Raw genomic sequence first — 24,526 nt, forward strand, 5'->3', positions numbered from 1 at the left:
ATCCCATGACTTCCATGATGTATAGGGATAGGTACCCAGAATTGGAGAATTAACACTTAAAACTCCCAGTGCATTACAAGACGTTATGATGTGGAATACTGAAAATCAAAAATCATAAAACCATGACAGAAATTCACTAAAATCCCCTTGATTTTCAATTATACTGGTGCCACTGTTTAAAAAATGGGCAAGGCCATACAATCTGAAGGTATGCAGAGATGATAACACTAAGTTCATAGGATTCTGTAATATGCAAAGACACAGACTTTGCTAAAATTTTCTCTTTACTGCAGATCAATACAAATTACCACTAACAGGAATACTACTGTTCACTATAAGGTGAATATATATATGCAGCTAATGCTAAGGGAGGTGAAGAGCAAGGACTGTGGACACATCCTCCAGCTGCTGTGTCCCATACAACTCCTACCTGGCTGCTGGGGCCCATCCCAGTGCCCAGGGACCTAGGGTCATTTCCCATGTTAGAGGATGTAGTTGCTGCAGGTAAAACAGACATATACAGCTGAGCCCTCTTCCTCCTCTCCGGCTGGTACCAATAGAATTTTATTGGTGCAGGCACGTGCACAAAACTTCAGGTTCACAAACATACATTCATGGATCCTTCAAGTACTAAAACAGCCCCTATGTCTGTCCATCAGCTTTGTCTGTGTCCCTGCCTGTACTGAAGCACGTGGAGAGAGAGAGTGCCAGTGCTCAGAGAGAGAGAGATAAGAGAAAATTTAATGAGAGAAAGCTATTAGATAGGGAAGATAGTGCTGTTCAGCCACAGGGCTCAGACAGATAAGCACACTGGCTGGCCCCATTTTATGCACAGCCATCCTTTTTATACTATTTTCTACCTATTCCTCCTCTTTGCTCCTCCCATTTCCTCTGCAGTTTCTGCAACCTCCCAGCACAGGCCCCACAGCCTTAAGGACAAGGTTCATCCTCTCAGGAAGCAGTGCCTGCAGCTTGTTAGCCTACCAATTAATGTGAATGAGATGTCTGTCCTTTGTGATTATCTCAGAGCTTAGAAGGCCTCTATCAGATAACCCTGATAGCATAAACATTCTTACATTCTCATGGGCTCATAAATTAGTGTGAACAACCAGACTTAGTTCTCATCATTATCTCCCTTTCTTATTATCCTTTGTTGCCTTATAGAAAGTTCCTTGACCAAGTATTCTTAAAGGAGCAGACAGTCTCCTTCTGCATACCCTCACAGATAAGAGGTTATAAGAAGTTAATTTTGACCGCCACGGTTCGCTGTTTGGAGCTGTCCCAGCCAGAACAGCAGCGACTGACCGCGAGGTACAGGTAGGTTTCAGTCGGTTTCCACATTCAGGGATCCCCGAGATAACAGAGCAGCCCAGCAGCTCTCGCGAGAGCAGCAGACGTGAAGCAGGCGTTGCCAGGGCAACGGCTCTGCATCCGCGCCCTCTAGCATTGAAGAAGCCTTAGGGAGGGCAGCGACATCCACCAGAAACAGAAAGGAGGAGTCAGGGTGTGTGAATCACGTGGGCTGTTTTAACTAGGAGAAACCATAACCCACCCATTCACGGGACTACACAGGAGGAGGGTTGCTATCACTGTGAAGAGAGTGATAAGTTCAGGGGCACCCGTTAACGGGCTGGTAATGAGGCAAGGGTGGTGCCAGTACTGCCAGCAGCAGGGCTGATCATTAGGGCTGCCCAAATAGTGCTGGTGAGTCTGCTATTTTGCCATGGCTGCACCCCTACAGAAGGCTACTACCAGGAAAAAAGTGGAGACCCAGAGTGTGGCCCCAAAACAAGATGCCAGTGTGCAGGTGTGTGGCAGCAGTGAGTGCCAGAGCCTGGCCTTTGCAGTGCTAGGTGAGAGACAGCACTTGTGTGAGGTGCAACCAACTAAATGACTTACTCAGCCTTGTGGTTGATATGAAGGAGGAGGTAGAGAGGCTGAGGAGATTAAAGGAATGTGAGAGGGAGATTGATTGGTGGAGCCAAACCCCACTGGCCCTGAGATCTTGGCAGCCAACTGAGTCTCCACATGGAGCACATCACCCCTGCTGCCTTGCAAGCAGGTGACAGAGGGGAACCAGCATGCAGACTGTGATCTTGTTACAGTGAGCCCCCTGTTCTGTCCTCTCCCTAGCAAAAACAGTGAAGAACTGGGGCTGTTGTGCAGTGGCAATATAGGCATACCCTCTCAGAGATTCCCCTCCCTTCCCAGCTGCCCCTACAGAACGGGTACAGTGTTCTGCAGGGACAACTGGACAATGGTGGTGATGATGGTTCTCCCCAGTTGGTGGTGTCACCAAAGTCTAACCAGACCTCACTTAGCATTGAAACCTTATCAGCAAAGAAAAAACTGTGGAGCATTGTCATTGGTGACTCTCTGCTGAAGGGAGCAGAAGGGCCAATATGTAGACCAGACTCTACACAGGGAGGTGCTGCGGCCTCCCAGGAGCCCAGGTTACAGATGTAAGGAATAAACTTCCATACCTAGTTCGGCTCTCAGATTACCATCCGCTATTGTTGTTCCAGATAGGCAATGATGAAATAGGAAGAACTTCCCTAAAGACTATGAAAAAGGACTTCAGAGCCCCAAGGGCAACAGGTAAAGGGTTTGGGAGCACAAGTTGTGAAGTTGTATTCACAGAATCACAGAATCACCAAGAGTGGAAAAGACCAACAAGATTGTTCAGTCCAACCATCCACCAATCACCAAACTCATTAAACCATATCCCTCAACACAACATCCAAATGTTCCTTGAACACTTCCAGGGTCAGTGACTCCACCATTTCTCTGGGCAGTCCATTCCAGCACCTGACCACTTTTTTGGGAAAGCAGTATTTCCTGATGTCCAGTCTGAATCTCCCCTGGTGCAGCTTGAAGCCATTCCCTCTAGTCCTATCAATAGTTACATGAGAGGAGGCAAACCCCTACTTCATCACAACCTCTTTTGTGGTAGTTATAGAGAGCAATAAGGTCTCCCCTGAGCCTCTTCTCCAGACTGAACAATCCCACCTCCTTCAGCCGCCTCTCATAAGGCCTGTGCTCCAGACCTCTCACCAGCTTTGCTGCCCTTCTTTGAACCCGCTGCAGGGCCTCAATGTCTTTCTTGCAGTGAGGTATCCAAAACTGCACAGAGTACTCGAGATGCAGGCTCACCAGTGCTGAGTGTGAAGGGACAATTACTTCTGCTGGCAGAATTAATTCCTGCTGGCAGCACTGTTTCTGATACAAGCCAGGGTGCCATTGGCCTTCATGGCCACCTGGGCACACTGCTGGCTGGTGTTCAGCCACTCATCAGTCTATACTCCCAGGTCCATTTCCTCCACACAGTCTTCCAGCCACGTTGCCTCAAGCCTGTAGCATTTTCTGGGTCGTTGTGGCCAAAGTGCAGAACCTGGCACTTGATCTTGTTGAACCTTATCCCATTGGTTTCAGCCTAATGATCCAGCCTGTCCAGATTCCCCTTTGGGCCTCTCTACCCCCGTGGCAGATCAACACTTCCTGCCAACTTGATGTCATCTGCAAACTTACTGAGGGTGCACTCATCCAGGTCATCAATAAAGATATTGAAGAAGACAGGCCCCAGCACTGACCCCTGGGAACAAGACTCATGACCTCATGTTCTCCTCTATCCCTCCAGTTATGGGGAAAGATGAGGGACTAAATATGATGGGCCAATGGATTAATACCTGGCTCTGAGCCTGGTGTGTCCAGCAGGGGTTTGGATTTTTTTACCTCTGCTCTGTTTGCAGGAGGTCAGGCCTGCTGGCAACAAATAGGAGTAGCTTCCCAGTGGAAAGGGGTCTTAAGATGAGAGTTGGGAAGGTTCATTGATAGAGCTTTAAAAAGTATGAAGGGGGTGTAACTGGGATCACTAGAATGGAGCCTGTATGTAACGTGCCAGTGCTTGTAGGAGAGGGATGTGCTAGTAAGATCCCACAGTCTTGTGTCTTGGTGAAGGAGGAGGACGACTCACCCTTTTGTAGGAAGAAGGTTGGTGTGAGGTTGGTGGCTGTGGAAACACTGGAGTATGGTCATGAGAGTATTAAGGCTACTGCCACTCAAAAGGAGGCCCAGCTCAGGTGTCTTTACACTAATGCATGCAGCATGGGTAATAAACAGGAGGAGCTGGAGGCGATTGTGCAGTCGGAAAGCTACGATGTAGTCACCATCATGGAAATGTGGTGGAATAACTCGAACAGCTGGAGTGTTATGATGGATGGCTACTGACTTTTCAAAAGAGACAGGCAAGGCAGTAAAGGCAGTGGTGTAGCCCTCTATGTTAAGAAAGAATTTGAATGTATGGAAATAGATGATGGTAATGATAGGGTTGAGAGCTTATGGGTCAGAATAAAAGCGAAGGCCAGTAAGACTGATATTGTTGTGGGAGTCTGCTACAGGCCACCCGACCAGGATGAAGAGGTGAACAAGACACTTTATAGATAGATGGGTGAGGTCTCAAGGTCTCCCCCCCCCTTGTTTGTCTGAGGGACTTCAACTTTCCAGACATCTGCTGGATTTATAATACAGCAGATAGGAAACAGTCCCAGAGGTTCCTAGACTGTGTGGGAGATAACTTCCTGACACTGCTGGTGAAGGAGCCAACGAGAGGAAGCAAAATCCTGGACCTACTGTTTGTTAACAGGATAGGTCTTGTGGGGGATGTAAAGGTTGGAGCCCATCTAGGGCATAGTGATCATGAGATGCTAGATTTCTCAATCCTCATTGAACCACGGAGGGGAGTCAGCAGAACTGCCACCTTGGACTTCCGGAGGGCAGACTTTAACCTCTTTAGGACCATGGTTGAGAGGGTCCCTCGGGAGGTAGTTTTGGAGGGCATGGGAGCCCAGGAAGGCTAGATACTTTAAGGAAGTAATTTTAAAGGTGCAGGAACTGACTATCCCCAAGTCACGGAAGATAAGCTGACAGGCAAGGAGGCTGGACTGGCTGAACATAGACCTTTGACTGGAACTCAAGAACAAAAGGAATGCTTATGGTCCCTGGAAGAATGGGCAAACTACTTACGATGATTACAGGTATGTAGTGAAGCTGTGCAGGGAGAAAATTAGGAAAGCCAAAGCCCAGCTAGAACTGAACTTGGCCAGTAAGGTAAAGGAAAACAATAAATACTTCTTTAAATACATCGACAGCAAGAGGAGGACTAGCGAGAATCTCCATCCATTGTTGGACGCCGAGGGCAACTTGGTGACCAAAGATCAGGATAAGGTTGAGGTACTTAATGCCTTCTTTGCCTCAGTCTTTAATAGTAAGACTCATTACTCCCTGGGAACAGAGCCCTTGCGCTGGTTGATAGGGATAGGGAACAGAATATCCATGCATGATCCATGATGAGATAGTTTTGGACCTGCTCCGAAAGTTGGATGCTCACAAGTCCATGGGGCCAGATGGATTGCTGATGGGCTTTGGCAGATGTGAATGCCAAGCCACTCTCCATCATTCTTCAGCAGTCCTGGCTAACCAGGGATGTCCCAGCGGATTGGAGACTGACAAATGTGACACCAATCTTCCAAAATAGCTGGAAAGATGATCCTGATAGCTACAGCCCTATCAGTCTCTTCTCTGTGCCCAGGAAGGTTATGGAACAGGTAATCTCAGGTGCCATCATGGACCAGTTAAAGATCAACCAAGGGATCAGGCCCAGTCAGCATGGGTTTATGAACAGTAGATCCTGTTTGACAAACCCTGATTTCATGCTTTGACAAGATAACCCATTTAGGGGATGAAGGTAAGGTTGTCGATGTGGTCTACCTGGACTTCAGTAAAGTCTTTGACACTGTCTCCCACAGCATTCTCATGGAGAAGCTGGCTGTCTATGGTCTGGATGGGTGTATGCTCCATTGGGTGAAACACTGGATGGATGGTTGGGCCCAAAGAGTTGTGGTCAGTGGAGTTAAATCCAGTTGGTGGCCGGTCACAAGCGGTGTCCCCAAGGGCTCAGTACTGGGGCCATTTCTGTTTAACATCTTTATTAACAATCTTGATGAGGGGATTGAGTGCGTCCTCAGTAAGTTTGCAGACAACACCAAGTTGGGAGGGAGTGTTGATCTGCCTGAGGGGAGAAGGGCACTACAGAGGGACCTGGATAGACTGGATTGATGGGCCAAGGTTAAATGTGTGAGTTTCAATTGGGCCAAGTGTCAGGTCCTGCATTTTGGTCACGACAACCCCAGACAACCCTACAGGCTTGGTGAGAAGTGGCTAAGAAAGCTACCTGATGGAAAGGGACCTTGGTGTACTGATGGACAGTCGGCTGAATATGAGCCAGCAGTGTGCCCAGGTGGCCAAGAAGGCCAATGGCATCCTGGCTTGTATCAGGAATGGTGTGGTGAGCAGGATTAGGGAAGTCATCCTGCCCCTGTACTTGCCATTGGTGAGGCCTCACCTTGAGTGCTGTGTTCAGTTTTGGGCACCTCAGTACAGAAAGGACATTGTGGTACTGAAGCAGGTACAAAGAAGGGCAACAAGGCTTGTGAAGGGCTTGGAGAATATGCCCTACAAGAAGTGACTGAAGGAACAGAGACTGTTCAGTCTGGGGAGAAGGAGGCTTAGGGAAGACCTTATTGCTCTCTTCCAGTATCTGAAAGGTGCTTACAGTGAGAGCGGAGTTGGTCTCACTGGTGACAGGTGACAGAACAAGGGGAAATGACCTTAAGTTGTGCCAGGGGAGGCTTAGATTGGATATCAGGAAACACTTCTTTACAGAAAGGGTTGTTGAGCACTGGAATTGGCTCCCCAGGGAAGTGGTTGAGTCACCATCCCTGGATGTATTTAATAACTGTTTGGTTGCGATGCTCAGAGACATGATTTAATGGAGGGTTGTTAGAGTTATGGTAGTATGGTTAGGCTGTGGTTGGTCTCGATTATATCTTTTCTGATCTGAGTGACTCTATGATTCTGTGATCCTATGATTAGTGATATTTCTAGAAAAGAAGTTTATACGTAACACATACTAAGGGTACAGCACCAGTTAATAGTAGCAGCACTTAAGGATAGTAGAAAGCCAATTTGGCATAGGAAAGTCAGTAAAATTGCAACATTATGGTTTGGTGTTAGCAAACATAGCAATATGACTGAGTGAATATGCTTATAATGAATAACAAACAGTAATACAAGAGCAAACAAACTTACAGACTGTTCAGACTAGAGTTGTCTTTACTTATCACAACTATACATATCATGTTTATACTTACATATCTTTATATGTGTGTATGTTCATGAAATGACAGCTACTAAATATGTCAAACTGATCCAGAAAGGTGGTTAAGGTCCCACCAACCCCAAAAAGATCTAATTACGAATTATCTCAGAGGAGGCTGACCACCCCGGAAATGGGCCCAGATGAGTAACCAAAGTAAAGGACAGAGTCTCACTTCAAAGTTGGTGCATATCATTGAAAAATATTCCAAACTGAGGTATTACTGTAAGTGGAAACCAACTAATTCTAGCTCTATTAAATTCACTGATCTTTAAAACAAAAAAAAACCTTTTTCATCTAACACTCCTTGAAATATATTTTCATGTATTTTATGCTGTGTATTTTTATTCAATTACAAAAAAGCAGAATACTATTTGCTCTCCTGCATTTTTCTATATTTGAAAGCATGCTAAATTTCTTGAACATTGAAGGCATTGAGTGCACCCTCAGTAAGTTTGCAGATGGCATCATGTTGGCAGGAATTGTTGATCTGCCACGGGGGTAGACAAGCCCTACAGGGGGATCTGGACAGGCTGGATCGCTAGGCTGAAGCCAATGGGATGAGGTTCAACAAGATCAAGTGCCAGGTTCTGCACTTTGGCCACAACGACCCAGAAAATGCTACAGGCTTGAGGCAGCGTGGCTGGAAGACTGTGTGGAGGAAACGGACCTGGGGGTATAGACTGATGAGTGGCTGAACACCAGCCAGCAGTGTGCCCAGGTGGCCATGAAGGCCGATGGCACCCTGGCTTGTATCCTGCCAGTAGGAACAGAGAAGTAATTGTCCCTTCACACTCAGCACTGGTGAGCCTGCATCTCGAGTACTCTGTGCAGTTTTGGATACCTCACTGCAAGAAAGACATTGAGGCCCTGCAGCGGGTTCAAAGAAGGGCAGCAAAGCTGGTGAGAGGTCTGGAGCACAGGCCTTATGAGAGGCGGCTGAAGGAGGTGGGATTGTTCAGTCTGGAGAAGAGGCTCAGGGGAGACCTTATTGCTCTCTATAACTACCACAAAAGAGGTTGTGATGAAGTAGGGGTTTGCCTCCTCTCATGTAACTATTGATAGGACTAGAGGGAATGGCTTCAAGCTGCACCAGGGGAGATTCAGACTGGACATCAGGAAATACTGCTTTCCCAAAAAAGTGGTCAGGTGCTGGAATGGACTGCCCAGAGAGATGGTGCGTCAGCGGTTTACAGTCTGGTTTCGTTCAGCTCTGTGACTATCAAGGCAGAGGGATACACAGATCCATGCCTCCAGAAAGGGGAAACATGGGACCCGGAATAATTAAAAACTGCAGCAACGATCTGAGGAGAAATAAACTGATTTACTACATATGGTATTGGAATGCAAGATAACACACTATAATACAATATAATTAGAGAAGCTAATACATCAAATATAGTGAGAGAAAGAGTGTCTGAAAAAACTGAGGGCCTTACACTAACGGCATGCGGTCAGGACAAGCAGGAGTGAAAAAGAGGGCCATCAGGTGACCTGATGAGGACTTATATGTGTTCCCCCCAAGCAGGAATGATAACAGAACAGTGGACAGTCTTCTGGGGTGTGTAGTTTTTCTCTTCTGGACAGGTGCCTGGAACTGCATCATTAACTCTTTAACTCCCAGTGCACTACATGATGCTATGGTGTGGTGTACTGATAACCAAAAAATCATAAAACCATGACAGAGGTGGTTGAGTCACCGACCCTGAAGGTCTCCAAGGAACATTTAGATGTTGTTTTGAGGGACATGTTTTAGTGAGAACTATTGGTGATAGGTGGATGGTTGGACTGGATGGTAATGTAGGTCTTTTCCAACCTTGGTGTTTCTACAATTCTATGATTCTTCCTGTCTAATGACCTTAGAGTTTTACCCTAAAAATTAATACATATACAAAGTTAAGTAGACTTCTTGACTGTTGAGTTCACTTAACATTCCATGTGCAAGGCACAGGAAGAACTGTTTCTTATGTCTGGGACTTAAAAGATCACCAAATTCTCCTTAGGTAGTCTACAGAAATTCACATTTGTCAGCAAGCTGAAATGGCAGAAACCAGAAAAATCTTCCTTTTAGATGTTTTTAGTAGGAGCTCTGATCTGATAGATTAGTGTCTGAAAAAGATTTATCAAGATAATTAGTTTAATTAATCTGAGAAGCCTGCTGAGATTTATATACGAGGTTGGTTCTCTAAGCAGCTCTATGGCATCAAAGACATAAGCAGGAGCAGTCTTGGAGATGATTATTGAAGAAACCACACAATATGGAACCTGAGCATTTGATTTTAAAGGGAAGAGAAGTCATTCCTGTGGTAATTCTATGACTAAATCCCTTTCAACTTAAAGGCTGCTGCCTTCCTCCTGCCATTTTCTTGTCTGTAACTTAGATAATTTATGCAGTTTTACAGTGAGCGCTATTTGCTTTTATAAAAGATCAAGTAATATCTTGTTGTAAGATATCAAGTGTATTCCTGTGCAGATAATATTTTTAGATCTACTGATGTATTAAACATTTCACCTTATGGCTCAGGACCAGGACCCAACTTGATCTATAGCATAGTTAAAAACTGAGATGCACGTACTGTTTGTGATAATCAGAGAAAAGGGGAATACAAACTGGGGCTGAACCACTGACATTCTTTACGTCAGTAAAAATCCATCATCACTAGAAAAAGCAAAAGGAACCAATGACATGCAATTTTGTCACTTACATATGTTGAGATTATTGAAGGCATTAAGGTTGGAGATAGCCTGGGCTGCAGTGACCACGCCTTGGTCGAGTTTGTGATCTCAAGGGATGTGGGCCTGGCAAAGAGTGGCATCAGGAGCCCGAACTTTGGAAGAGCAAACTTTAAGCAGTTCAATGGACTGTTGGCCAAGACCCCCTGGGATGCTGTCTTTAAAAACAAAGATGTTGAGGAGAGCTGGCTATTCTTCAAGTATGCCTTCCTGAGAGCACAAGAGCTCTCCGACCCTCTGAATAAGAAAGTGGGCAGAGGAGGTAGGAAACCAGCATGGCTTGGCAAGGACCTGCTGGGCACACTGAGGGCAAAGAAGGGTGCGTGCAAGCTCTGGAAACAAGGTCGTGTCACCTGGGAAGAATACAGGGATGACATCCACACTTGCAGATGTGGGATCTGGAAAGCCAAGATGCAGGCAGACCTGAGTTTGGTGTGGGACGTGAAAAACAACAGGAAGACATTCTACAGGTACACTGGCCAGAAGAGACAGGCCAAAGTGAGTGTACCTTCTTTGGTAAGAGGAGAACTGGCTTCAGCAGACGAAGAGAAGGCTGAGGTTCTTTGCCTCGGTCTTCACTGGTGGCCAGGATTCCAGTATTTCTCACATTCCTGAGCCCTGCATCTCTAAACCTCTAGGTGGGACCAAGGCGGTAAATCCTTCTCTCCCCCCTCCCCCACTGTACGGGCAGAGCAAGTCCGAGACCACCTCATGAGACTGAATGTGTACAAGTCTATGGGGCCGGATGGAGTGCATCCCAGGGTTCTGAAGGAGCTGGCTGAGGTGGTTGCTGAGCCGCTCTGCACCATATTTGAAAAGTTGTGGCTGTCAGGTGAGGTCCCAGATGACTGGAGGAAGGCTCACGTCACTCCCATTTACAAGAAAGGGAGCAAGGAGGATCCAGGGAACTAGAGGCCAGTGAGTTTCACCTCTGTACCTGGGAAGATCATGGAACAGATCCTCCTAGACGACATGCTTCATGCCTCATGCATCACATGAGGAATGAGTGTGTGATCTGAGACAGCCAGCACGGCTTCACCAGGGGAAGGTCATGCTTAACCAGTCTGGTGGCCTTCTATGATGGAGTGATGGCATTGGTGGACAAGGGAAAGGTGACAGGTCATTTACCTGGGCTTGAGCAAAGCCTTTGACATGGTCCCCCACCACATCCTTATCTCCAGATTGGAGGGATATGGATTTGATGGGTGGACCACTCGATGAATAAGAAACTGGTTGAAAGGCCACAGACAGGGGGTGAGAGGGTGGTCATCAATGGTTCTGTGTCTAGATGGAGGCTGGTAACAAGCGGTGTCTCCCAGGAGTCTGTCTTGGGACCAGTGCTCTTTAACATCTTTATCAATGACATCGACGACAGAATTGAGTGCACTCTCAGCAAGTTTGCTGATGGCACCAAGCTGAGTGGTGCAGTTGGCATGATGGAAGAAAGGATGCCATTCAGAGGGACCTCAACAGCCTGGAAAGGTGGGCCGACCGAATGAACTTGATGAGGTTCAACACAGCAAAGTGCAAGGTTTTGCACTTGGGCCAGAGGAATCCCAGGCATCTATACAGACTGGAAGGAGCAGTCCTTGAGAGCAGCCCTGCAGAGAAGGACCTGGGGGTCTTGATAGACGAAAAGCTTAATGTGAGCCAGCATTGTGCTCTTGAGCTCAGAAAGCAAATGGCATCCTGGACTCCATCAGAAGAGGGGTGGCCAGCAGTGACAGAGAGGTGATTGTCCCCCTCTACTCTGCTCTTGTGAGGCCCCATCTGGAGTACTGTGTCCAGGTCTGGAGCCCCCAGCACAAGAAATGCGGAAAGCTCCAACAGGGAGCTGTTGGAGAAGGTCCAGAGGAGAGCCACAGAGATGATCAGGGGGCTGGAGAACCTCCGCTACAAAGACAGACTGCGGGAGCTGGTCTTGTTCAGCCTGGAGAAAGGAAGGCTGTGGGGTGACCTTACTGCAGCATTTCAGTACCTAAAGGGAGGGGAATCAGTACCTACAAACAGGAGGGGAATCAGCTCTTTGAAAGGGTGGATAACAGCAGGACAGGGCGAAATGGTTTCAAGTTGAGGGAGGGAAGATTTAGGTTGGATGTCAGGGGGAAGTTCTTTACAGAGAGAGTGGTGAGGTGCTGGAACAGTCTGCCCAGAGAGGTTGTGGATGCCCCGTCCCTGGAGGTGTTCAAGGCCAGATTGGATGGGTTCCTGGGCAGCTTGGTCTAGTATTAAATAGGGAGGTTGGTGGCCCTGCTTGTCGCAGGGGGGTTGGAGATTCATGATCCTTGAAGTCCCTTCCAACCCTGGCCATTCTGTGATTCTGTGATTTTGAGATATGTCCTTCAAAAATATATCTTGTGCTAATATCTGGAAATATGATTTGCTTCTGGGATGTTTTCCAACCTATTATTATTTAGACAAAATAATAAGTTTTTTTTCCAGAATTTTTAATTGGGTGATTGTTCACTGGCTGTTGGAAAACTGTGAGGACAGAACAGGGTAAAATTCTTAAAGATGTCTATTTAATTTTTTGCCTTATAGTGAAGACTAACTTTTCCATTTGAATGCTAACAGAAAAAGAAGCATTGTCTGCAGTGTGAATATAAGTTTCATCTTGGGGAAGGACTCATCTACCTAAATATATGCACCTAGCGCCATTTGTGAAATGTATTCATGATCTCTGTTTAGGGCTAGTAGATAGAACAGGGAGCATACAAAAAGCCCACACTCTTCTGGAGAAGCACCCAGAGGCTATGCAGGATATTCTAAAATGCACTCCTGCAAAATTTTCTGCAATCCTCTTATGGCAAGGGGTTGGAACTAAATGATAGGCCCCTTCCAACTCAAACCGTACTGGTGATTCTACGAAATGAATCCCACCTGAGCTATTTGCCGTATATGGCCATGATTCCTTTTTTGCACTGCCTAGTAATAGCTGAATTATTTCCGGCTCCCTTAATAAGAAACGTAGAGCAGTTTGCTGAATAAAATCATAAGGAAGATGTGTTCCTAAATTAACAGTGATGGCTCTAACGTCTATCTCTGACATTACCGCAGAGTGATGCCAAGTGAACATGTCTAGATGACAGTACAGTTAGTACTGCTGATTTAGATCTGGCTAAGCTAAATTGATTTGCAGTCCATTCCCTCTATCCTTTCCACACTAGGAATGTAAAGCAGCTAAACTACTGCAAAATTTCCCAGTGTAGAAAACCCATAGTTATGACTGTACAAGATTTTCTTTTTAATTGATTACTGCTACCAGGAAAAAGTACTGAAATCAAATTTTTTAGCTCAAGGGAATTAACTATAATTATGTTGTCTCTGATGTCAGCATATAAAATAATATAACATTTTCCATGCAAAATTCGGTGCCATATGAAAAAGACCCATGTTTGACCTTCCTGTCTGGACATGATAATCTGAATTTCATATCTGTTTGACTGGAAGTATAACGATAGTTCCAAACCTAACATATCCACCTTTTCTACACACAGCTATTGTGATGTCCTGAAATGAATGTAATTAATTTAATTTGTTGAAAGATCAAGTAACTGTAATGACAATTTGCAGTATGAACTTGCTCTAAGAGACAATGCATAGCACTGATTTCCTATGTCATAATTAAGAATTCCAGAATCACTACCTTCCAGTATAAAAAAACAAACACACAAAAAAGTATGAGAAATATGATTTAAACAGGATGAAAAGATAAAGGATGAGAGAACTTTCAATAGCAATTGCACATTTGTGAAGTGGTCCTAATATCCTTTTCTATGTGGATTGTCTCTAGACGCTTAGCAATGCTGCCTTTGTTTTACAGCACAGAATTCCTGTTCTCGTCTTTCTCATTTGATAAACTTTGCTAGCATGAAAACAGGAAGAATGATCTGCGATGTAGCCACTAGATGTAAGAGCAATATTGTTTACAAGTTTTCATTCTTCTTTGTATGGGTTTTATCTGGATTTTATGTAATTTTAGTTACCAAAATCCTCAATCTTTTAGTCACACATTTGAGATATTTAGAATATACTGATCACAGAAAGTCAGGGCAAGGAACTTCCTCTCTCCCTCCTTCCACAGAGGTCGGTAAGGAAGGATGCCCTTGCAGCACAAACAAATGTGCTAGCTTCTGTCTCAGCTTACTTTTCAGCTCCCCACACAGTAAGGAAGGCAAATAAGAAGGAGAGGCAAGGGGCATTTTCGTAGGAACAATTTTTCTTGGCTTTGGATCTACTGCAACATTGCCTATAGGAGCAGGCGACCCTTCTTCCAGTCTTGACTTCTTTTTGAGCTGAAGTTATAAAGCACTTTGCTGTTTTGAAAACTCCAAGAATAGGAAAAAATAGGTCATGTTCAGTATAGAGGAAGAATAAAGCTAGAGCTTGCATGAAAGAAATCATTCCATCTCTGTAAGATGGATTATAATGGTATATACAGAAACTAGCATTTCAGAGAATTGCTTCATCTCTCTATCTTACTGCACCATATCCATACCATTAAAACCTGTTTCTTGTGAAATCCTTGCAGCTTAAGTTGTCATGCTAATAAAAGAGTTTTTAGAGGAAATTATTACCAGGTTATAAAAAAGATGAAGACAGCCCGTTTTGATTATGCAGTGAGTATAGCTCAGAGAGGAGGGAAGACAGCGGGTTAAAATCAGCGCTGTACATCTTTTACACACACCATCTCCCTTCATTCACACACACACAAAGAACTGATTCTAGAGAAGCTAAATTAACACTCAGGATAAATGAAAACAGATCCTTATAGCCCTAAGCACACAACAGTCATAGTAGATGCACTGTGTCTTGTGTAGCAGGCTCAGCATCCTGGCAATATCATGTTATTCCCTTCATATGCTGCCCCATTTTATTGCTGAGATTTCTGGCTGCTGGTGATACAGGAATGTTAATGGAAACACTGAGTTCTGTCCTGGCCCTATGGTGTGAATTCCCTTAATTTTATATTTAAACATTTTTTTCCCCTTATTGACTTCATAACTTCGGTCTCTTTAGTCAATTTATTCAAATTTCTGAAAGCTTTCAAATATGCCAATGATAAAGTAAGATTCAAACAAACAGTTTTGACATAAATGAAATCAATAATGGCATACACAGATATAGTGTTTCAAGGTTGGAAACAATGATATCACAGAATCATAGATTCATAGAATTATAGAATGGTTTGGGTTGGAAGGGAACTTTGAGATCGTTTGTTTCCAACCCTCCCTGCTATAGGCAGGGGCATCTCCCCGTAGACCAGGTTGCTCAAATCCCCATCCAGCCTGGCACTGAATGCTTCCAGGGTGGGGAAATTCACAGCTTCTCTGGGCAAACCATTCCAGTGTCTCATCGCCCTCACAGTAAAGAATTTTTTCCTGATATCTAGTCAAAATTTACCCTCTTCAGTTCAGCCCCATTTCTCATCATCCTGTCACTACATGCCCTTATAAAAAGTGCCTCCCCAACTTTTCTGTAGGCTCCCTTCAGGTACTGGAGATAAATGGGATGAATTACAGTTTATTTATGAAATAAATAGGAATAGTTTGTGTAAATGTTCTGCTGAGGAGAAAAGCATCCTAGAGCAAATTTACAGACTCAAGCTGAGATGAAGCATATCCACATAGATTTGTGTAAAGTTGTTGTCAAGCAAGAGTATTTTTATCCCATAGAATCTCTCATAAAAATAGGTAACTCCCAAAAGCAGTGGACCCTTGTATTTTGAAAGCAGGGACAGGCTTTGGAGTATGGGATTATAAAAATAATAATTTGTTTCCACATCCTACCTAGATATTTAATCTACCAGAGAAACATGCTATGGGATAGGAAGGTTCTGCCATTGCAGGAGATTCTGTGGAGCTGACAGAAAATACTGGTTTCAGTATCAGTTTAAGTGACTGTGATAGCTTCATAAATAGCCACTTCTTTTTAAACAACAAGTGAAGGATCATTCAAGTTTCCTTTCTACTGTAGAAATCATGTTGCATTTTCTACTAAAGGCTCTCACATAAATAAGCTTGTTTAGCTTGGAGAAGAGAAGGCTCCAGGGAGACCTCATCGGAAGGGAGCATAGAAATGGGAGGGGGAATGACTGTTTACAAGGGTGGATAATGATTGGACAAGGGGAGGGGTTTTAAACTGAAACAGGGGAGACTTAGGTTAGGTAATAGGAGGAAGTTTTTCACCCAGAGGGTGGTGATGTACTGGAACAGGTTGCCCAAGGAGGCTGTGGATGCCCCATCCCTGGAGGCATTCAAGGCCAGGCTGGATGTGACTCTGGGCAGCCTGGTCTGGTGGTTGGCGACCCTGCACATAGCAGGGGGGTTGAAACTAGATGATCATTGTGTCTCTTTTTCAATCCAAGCCATCCTATGATTCTATGATTCTATGAAATTATTAAAAGTCTGCATTAAAAATGCTGTCTACATTGTGTTAGAGAAGAGAGTTATTGGATTTCATGGTATATTTATTCTCTTGAAGATACTTCACCCTGGAGAAAAAACAGGCTGTTAATTTTCATGTGAGAAGTTCCTTTCGTACATGCTGTGTTTCCTGGTATACAAGCTAAAACACTTAACTAGCAGCCAACTATCCAACTACATTTTTTTGAAGCATTTAATTTAAAAGTTCCATCTAACTATGGCTCAAGTGTTTTGTTATTTGTAACGTCTGTAGATATATATATACATATAACTCATTTTGCAAAATCAGGCGGTATAGGGATTTAAATAATAGTTCAATCAAGTTCTTTACAGAGAGAGTGGTGAGGTGCTGGAACAGGCTGCCCGGAGAAGTTTTGATGCCCTGTCCCTAGAGGTGTTCAAGGCCAGATTGGATGGGGCCCTGGGCAGCTTGGTCTAGTATTAAATAGGGAGGTTGGTGGCCCTGCTTGTCACAGGGGGGTTGGAGATTCATGATCCTTGAGGTCCCTTCCAACCCTGGCCATTCTGTGATTCTGTAATAAATGCTAACAGCACAAGACAAAAATTAACCAGTAAAGAAATAGGTGAATGAAATATTAAGGGTCTGATTGAAGATAATTGAATCCCATCTTTTTGTCTTTAATAGTCGAAGTCGATTGAAGAAATATGTATGACTTTGGAGAAATGCAGCATTGCTCTTTTTTAATAGGATAAATTGATGAACTTACAGTGAGATACCTCCAAAAGTATGAAGGGGAATGGGGGACACGGCATGAAAGTATGTCATCCAGCCACTAGTGGCTCAGAAAATATCCTTAAATGGATATGTTCATGCTTTTCTCATGCTGCTTACAATAATTAAAGAGAGCAACTGCATGTGCAGTTGAATTTAGGTTGCTTGAAAATCCCACTCCTCAAAGCAGTGTTAAAGACTTGAGGTTTTCCCAGCATGTTGTTGTTGATAGTGGATGGCTTTGCCCTATCAAACTAAAGGAAATACAGGAGAATCACTAGGAATCCATATGTGAATCATTCCCACTGTAAAAGTCAGAAGACCAAATCCATTGCTAGAGATGAAGCTTTAAACTAAAGAGAATGTGAAGCCTTAAATTTTAAAAAGTTAATATCTCTGAACACCAGCAGTTTGCAGTCCAGCACACATATCATTTAGCAAATTTTAGTACTACTATTTCACAGCTATTGATGTTAACATAAATAAATGATCTGTGTTGTGTAGAAACAATATTTCTGCTCATTCACATCTCTTTATAGGGGAAAACTTAAAACATACTTAAAATAAGCTAACTTTCACACCAAGAATTTCAATTCACAAACTCATGTCATTACTGAAGCTGAAAACCTGATTTGAGATGACAACCCAGAGAGCTTCAAATCATATTTAAAAAGTGATTAGAATTTAGAGGATACAGAAGACTATCAGTTTGTATTTCAGATCAACTTGTTTCTAAAACAATAACCAATAATGATGTGGCAGTAACTGATATTGTCCTACAGTTATTGAATGGCTATTAAACAGAAAATGCAGCCAATGTAAAAATGCACAGAGATGTTTCCTGTACTACTTTAAATCCATCATCAACAAAAAGAAGACAATTGCATAGCATTAAAAGATTTATAATAGATTTTTGTATGAAGTTCACCATCAAATACTGCAATGCTAGCCTCCAAAAATGCAACTTTTTTTGTGAAACTGTAACATTATCCATCCCAGCCTAGACAGACACTCAACTTTTACATCCCTTCTTTCCACCACTTTCCACTTCTCCTGTTTTCTTTTAACCCACCTTAATCCCTACTGATAGGATTCTCTGAGTGAGTGCACCTGCAGTTTCTGCAAAGTAACTGTCTGGAAATTTGTGTGACCATGCAGACTCTGTGATATGTAAAAGTCAATTATTGTCTTTCATCTCTATCCTTTTTTTGTAGGAAAACTCTCTTGCTCAAATTGTCTGAGAGCAAAGCATTACATATCACATTAATATAATAACAAGATGAATATTCATTTAATCGCCATTAAGATTCCTTGAACAGCTGAATTCTACTCTTGAGCCTTTAATGAGACTGAAACAAGCTGAGAAAGAGCATGGTTTATGTGACCACAGATCTTGAAGAGCCAAGATGGAAATGTACAATGATCTGCACATTTCAGAGTTTCTGAACTCACAAAAGAAAGCACACAATAAAATTCTCATTGAAGAACTTGAATAAATTTCTACGTGATGCTGAAGATTATTTTCTTTCTTATTTCTGGATTTACAAAAGGAAAATCGTAAATATCAAAAGTCAAACAGAAGAAAGAGTTAATCATATTTTCAGGTACCTCTCATATACAGTTCTTGAATGCTGCTCAAACTGAATGGACAATCAGATCATACTGTTACAAAAGACCACCAGACAGCATGCTGGGCATATTGCACACTCTTTCTGAACCACCTGCACCATTAGTGAGAAAACAAACATTGAGGTTTTCTAAGTCTACTGACAAGTTAAGACTTTGCTACAAACTGAAAGTATATGGCATTGTATTCTTTATTACATTAGAAAAAAAAATTCCGATCCAGCCCAGATGAGTTCCATCAGCTAGACCTAACTATGTCAATCTGGAAATGCATCTTAGAAAGGAGGAGAGATTTGAAAGGCGTTCGGTGATGCAGTGAAAGATGCATTTTACTGCTGTATTATTTCACCTCTTTATTATACCAAAGCTGTATTCTTATGAGGGATAAAAGCAAAATACAGAAATTTGGATTAACAAGACAAAAATCAGATGTGGGAATGTCCTTTTCCACTAGAGAGTGATACAATTCTTAGAATATGCTTAGCATGCATAAAATTTGAATGTCTTCTATATTTATGTCCTTGTGCAGAGAGGAAGAAAAAACCTGAGGTGCCAGAAGGAAAGAGGTGTGAGTAAACCATGCAGATTTCTAGCCACAGACCTGGGGGGAAAGCTTAACTAAACTCCAGGTGTAACTCCCTCTGAGATTCAAATACTGTATTAGACTCTCAGTGCTTGAAGACAAAAAGCTGGAGCTGAAACATGAGGTCTGTGCCTTTCACCTCCTGAATGAGTGCTTATGAGTCTAATGCTATTATGACAAAGACACTCATTGTCGCAACACAAATAGTGTTCTATACAGTCTGCCTGAGAAAAATAGATGCCTAAAATAGGTGAGCAGTATTTTCCCTCTGTACCTGTCAGAACCATCTTTCTCATTCTATTGATTAGGTAGGTTACTGGCTTTAGGAAACTTTCAGGTCAAACAGTGCTGCAATTTGCTTCACATTAAGTTCCCAGATAAGTAGATTGCGTCCCATGTGTACTTTCAAGCCTTCTTCAATAGTGATAAGACCAAACTTTTCCCTCTGTACAGGACCTTCTCATATTACTGGAAATTTTAAGGTAGCATAACTCAAATAGAGGACAGAGGTAAAAAGAATCAACATATGTAAATATGAAATATTAAAACAGTTTTCAGCCTGTACAAATCAGGTTCTTTGATGTTTATTATTGTTTTATAACTGCTCTCATGTATCACATGTTCTGATTTATCCAAATACTATTTCACACAGCATGGTAAGATGGATGCAGAATTTCCCCATGAGTTCTGAATGACTAATATACACAACACTTGCTCTCCTCTGTATCTCGTATCTGACAAGTCATAGATCTAGTGCATCTACAAGGGGAGGGAGAGCTTATTTTTGTCTTACAAAGAACTGTGACTAACAGTTAATGTTTACATAGTGCTTTGAAGCTCAGACATACTAACTTCATGTGACACTACTTTTTCCATGAAGACTATTTCAGCAATTTCAGATAAACTGTAACACCATCCTCAGTTCATATTTGATCACCAAAGAGAATACAGAGTTCCCTATAACATATAAATATAACAACAGACTTTAATATAGAACAGAGTTTCTTCTTTGATTTTAAAGAAATAGCATGCAGCTATTTCTTAATAACTAAGAAATGTTACATGTGCTCAGAATAAAAACTTTTCTTATTGCTTTTATTTCCAGCCACTTCTTAATCTCTTGCACTGTTGCTGTTATTGTTTAACAGAGAAATGGCTTTGGTTTTAATTCTTGACAATTAAGGTTCCAGCTAAAATGACATTTAGAATCATGGTATCATAAAATTCGTTTACTGCAGTATCTTTAAAGAGATGAATAGCATAGAGTTCTGCATTTCAGATATAAAACCGTTAGCAATGTGAGACTGCTGGCATGAACCACAGCCATATTTTGTATTCCAAGGAAGAAAAAAAATGATGATTTACGTTCACATAAGTATTATGCAATCTCCATGTGGTGTTTACAAGGTGTGGATAAGTAACTGTATTAATTAATTTTTCAGATTATCTCAATGACTGTAAGCCCACAAAAAAAGGTGTTTTAACTCCACTATTAATTCCCTCCCAGAAAATGTGAATGTAATTAAATTTTTCATTATTATTCACTAGAAATCAAATTCTCTTTGAAGAATTCCGTACTCAGTGCAATTTTCTGATCTGCAGGAGGTCTGTAAAGCCAGACAGTAGTTGAAATATATTTCAAATATCCCTTTCACTGTACAGTAGAAGGAAAAATCTCTGGAAGGGGTTTCTCTGTTCTAGCACAAATTTATCATTGCATCTATCAAACTCTTGGATGTTGAAGCTTGGCACACTCTCTGAATCTTATCCATAAGCTAGAGAAAATATAGTAAGAAGGGAGATGCAGCAGAGGATTAGATAGAATTGGTACTCAGGCAGAAAATGTATGAGATCATTGTTAGTGTCCTGTGGAACTTGGGGTGTCTGTGAAATACTGTAGCATTAAGCCCACAGTCTCACCTTTCATTCTAATAGTACCAACAAGATAACCTCCAAAATGTAGTGAAGGAAGCACCAAAATTTTCCAAACATTTTTTACTGTGCATTTGAGGATTTATAGATAGTTCTGATTGTTTATTATTTGTTTATTTCTTTATTACATTTAAAGCATTCACATGGAGTCACATCTGTCCAGTAATACTTGCGCTCATTCAGCAGCCTTTCTCTTTCTCAGGTAAAGTGTCTCCTTCCTTTATCCAGAAGATGCTTGGAGGATTTACAAATAGCAAATTCCCTTATTTTTGACTAAAATCCAGCTAAAATAATAGTGAGTTCACTGTTTACAAGTTAAGGATGACCAGACAAGCACTCATTACAGAAATGGATTTTCTATGGCTTCACAGTTCTGCAATATAGTATAAACTGCAGCTGGCAGTTTTTTGGAAATGCTAACTTTATGTGTTCCCACAGCATATAGTATCAAAATAAATTTGCAATATTAGAAATTATTAGAAATTGGAAATGCTACCCTTCTTATCATGTGAAAAAAAAAAAACATTTCTAGAAACAACTAATACTTGCCTGACAATCCTTCAAATGTGTTCACAATTAGTTGTTAGAAATTGCGAACACTGATGAAGATTTCTTGGGTGTAACACATCAGGACAAAGTGCATTCAATGCTTTTCGGTCCATAATGGCATTTCCATTTGTTTAAATATGAGTATTTATGCTAATTTACCAGTTTTTTCTTATATGGCTCAAAAAGCTGGATACCTATCTAATTACTGTAAGGACCTATGAGTTTCTTGTACAGATGGCCTTCAGTTGTTTTCCCTCATGTCATGGTTTTACGTTTTTTTGTTTTTTCGGGTTTCAGTATTCCACATCAAAACATCATGTAGTGTAAAGTGTTAATGCCCCAATTCCAGGTACCTATCCCTGCACATTACATAAGTCATGGGATCTGGCCCTTCCGGGTGGGGAGTGGTCTCTTATTGCCTGGCAGTGGGTGCTGGTGGGTGCTTTCCTAGCCATTCCAAGCTTTTCAGGTTTGACTCAGTCCTGGGAATTCTCTCTCTCTCCAGAATAGTGTTATATAGGGCACGGTAAGCACAAGCCAAACCCCAAATAAGTTGTACCTCCTTAGATTTATGTAAGCCACATCGTCCCTGACTCAAATACTGGCTTAGTTTCTTGGGATCCCACAGGTGTTCAAGAGTAAAATCCCATGACATTGCGGGTTCCCACGCTTCTAAGATCTTTTCTAAACCTCTCCATATTCCCTGCCAGTCATCATTCTCTGGTTTTGGAGGAGACTCCTTCCCCTTATTATTCATAATTATGAATACAACCAGGGAAATTAATAACACACACACCAACGTGAGTATTAATCGAGATTCGAAAAACGTGTGACAAACCAAGAAGAAAGCCTGGAAACTGGTCCGAATGTCGTGTTGTTTGTAAGATTAGCTATTCCATTTGGGATGTAGTTGTTTGTAAAATTAGCCATTCCGTCTGGGATGTAAATGTCAAAATTCAAATCATATCACATTGCATATAGGTACCATGGAGGTGTCTCCATCAGTGCCCTTAGGTGGTTGTATATGAACACAATTCCACAACAAGTAATAATGACATTGATTATTGGCCAGTAGGTTGCAAGTAACACCATTGCTTTCAATACTTTACACAGAGTGGGTTCATCACTGGTGCCTGCTAAAAAGGGGTTAATGAATTGAAGCTAACAAGAGGAGGGGGAAAAAAAGAAAAAGGCACTACCCAGACTAAGCAGTGCTCAAAGTTTACAAATATTCCAAAATACTGGCAGACCCTGAAAAAGTGAGGACTACGCCTGAGGTATGGCAGAAACTCGTGACAACAGCACCGGACAAATATGCTGCTACACTAACGTCAGCATGTAGCAGATACAAGGAACAACAGAGAACACCCTTAGTTTTTGAATTGATTCTTACACTCCAAAACTATGAACAACTGCTACCACCAACTCATGCTTCCATTGCTGCCATCTCACAAATAACGGACCAAATGAATGAAATGCAAGAGCAAGTGTCTCTACTGATTAATTGTGACAAACCTGTAGCAGTATCAGAGACGCTTGATGAAGATCAGGATAATCAAATGAGTGTAATGAAGGAGATGATCAAACTAATGCCAGCCCAACTAATTAAAGATGATGAACCTTCCTTCTCACGTGCACCATCAAAAATCTCAGCTGTTAAAGGCAAATGCTTTCTCGCTTTAGTAAGGAATAATACACCACAAATTGCCTTGTGGCGTTACCTATGTGACCATGGAGAAGACATGAGGAAGTGGCACCGTGAACCTACTCCTCTACTAGAGCACGGGTGAGAGAATTACAAAGCATATCAACCACCAGTGCAGTTGCTCCAGTTACCACAGGTAATGAATAGAGGAGCCCTGCATTCAGTCGGGGGGGGGAGGGAAGGGATAATAGAGTATATTGGACTGTGTGGATTCGATGGCCTGACACATCAGAACCACTGAAATATAAGGCACTGGTGGACACTGGTGCACGGTGCACTCTGTTGCCCTCGAATCATGAAGGGACAGAATCAATCCATATTTCTGGAGTGACTGGGGGATCTCAAGAATTGACTGTGCTGGAGGCTGAGATAAGCCTCACTGGTAAAGGCTGGCAAAAACATCCTATTGTGATGGGCTCAGGGGCTCCATGTATTCTAGGTATTGATTATCTCAGAAGGGGGCATTTCAAGGATCCTAAGGGGTATCAATGGGCCTTTGGAATAGCTGCTGTGGACACAGACAACATTAAGCAGCTGTCTGTTTTGCCTGGCCTGTCAGAAGATCCGTCTGCTGTGGGGTTGCTATGAGTAAAAGAGCAACACGTACCGATTGCTACAAAAACGGTGCACAGATGGCAGTACCGCACCAACAGGGATTCCTTGCTCCCCATTCATAAGTTGATTCGTCAACTAGAGTCAGGGAGTGATCAGCAAAACTCACTTGTCTTTTAACAGCCCCATATGGCCAGTGCGTAAAGCCAGTGGAGAATGAAGGCTGACTGTGGACTACGGTGGCCTGAATGAAGTCACACTCCCACTGAGTGCTGCTGTGCTGGATATGCTAGAACTCCAGTATGAACTGGAGTCAAAAGCGGCCAAATGGTATGCCACCACTGACATTGCTAATGCCTTCTTTTCCATTTCTTTGACCAAAGAATGTAAGCCACAGTTTGCTTTCACATGGAGGGGCATTCAGTATACCTGGAACCGTTTGCCCCAGGGGTGGAAACACAGCCCGACCATTTGC

The sequence above is a fragment of the Lagopus muta genome, chromosome 1 (assembly GCF_023343835.1).
Source record: "Lagopus muta isolate bLagMut1 chromosome 1, bLagMut1 primary, whole genome shotgun sequence".
Classification (NCBI taxonomy): Eukaryota; Metazoa; Chordata; class Aves; order Galliformes; family Phasianidae; genus Lagopus; species Lagopus muta.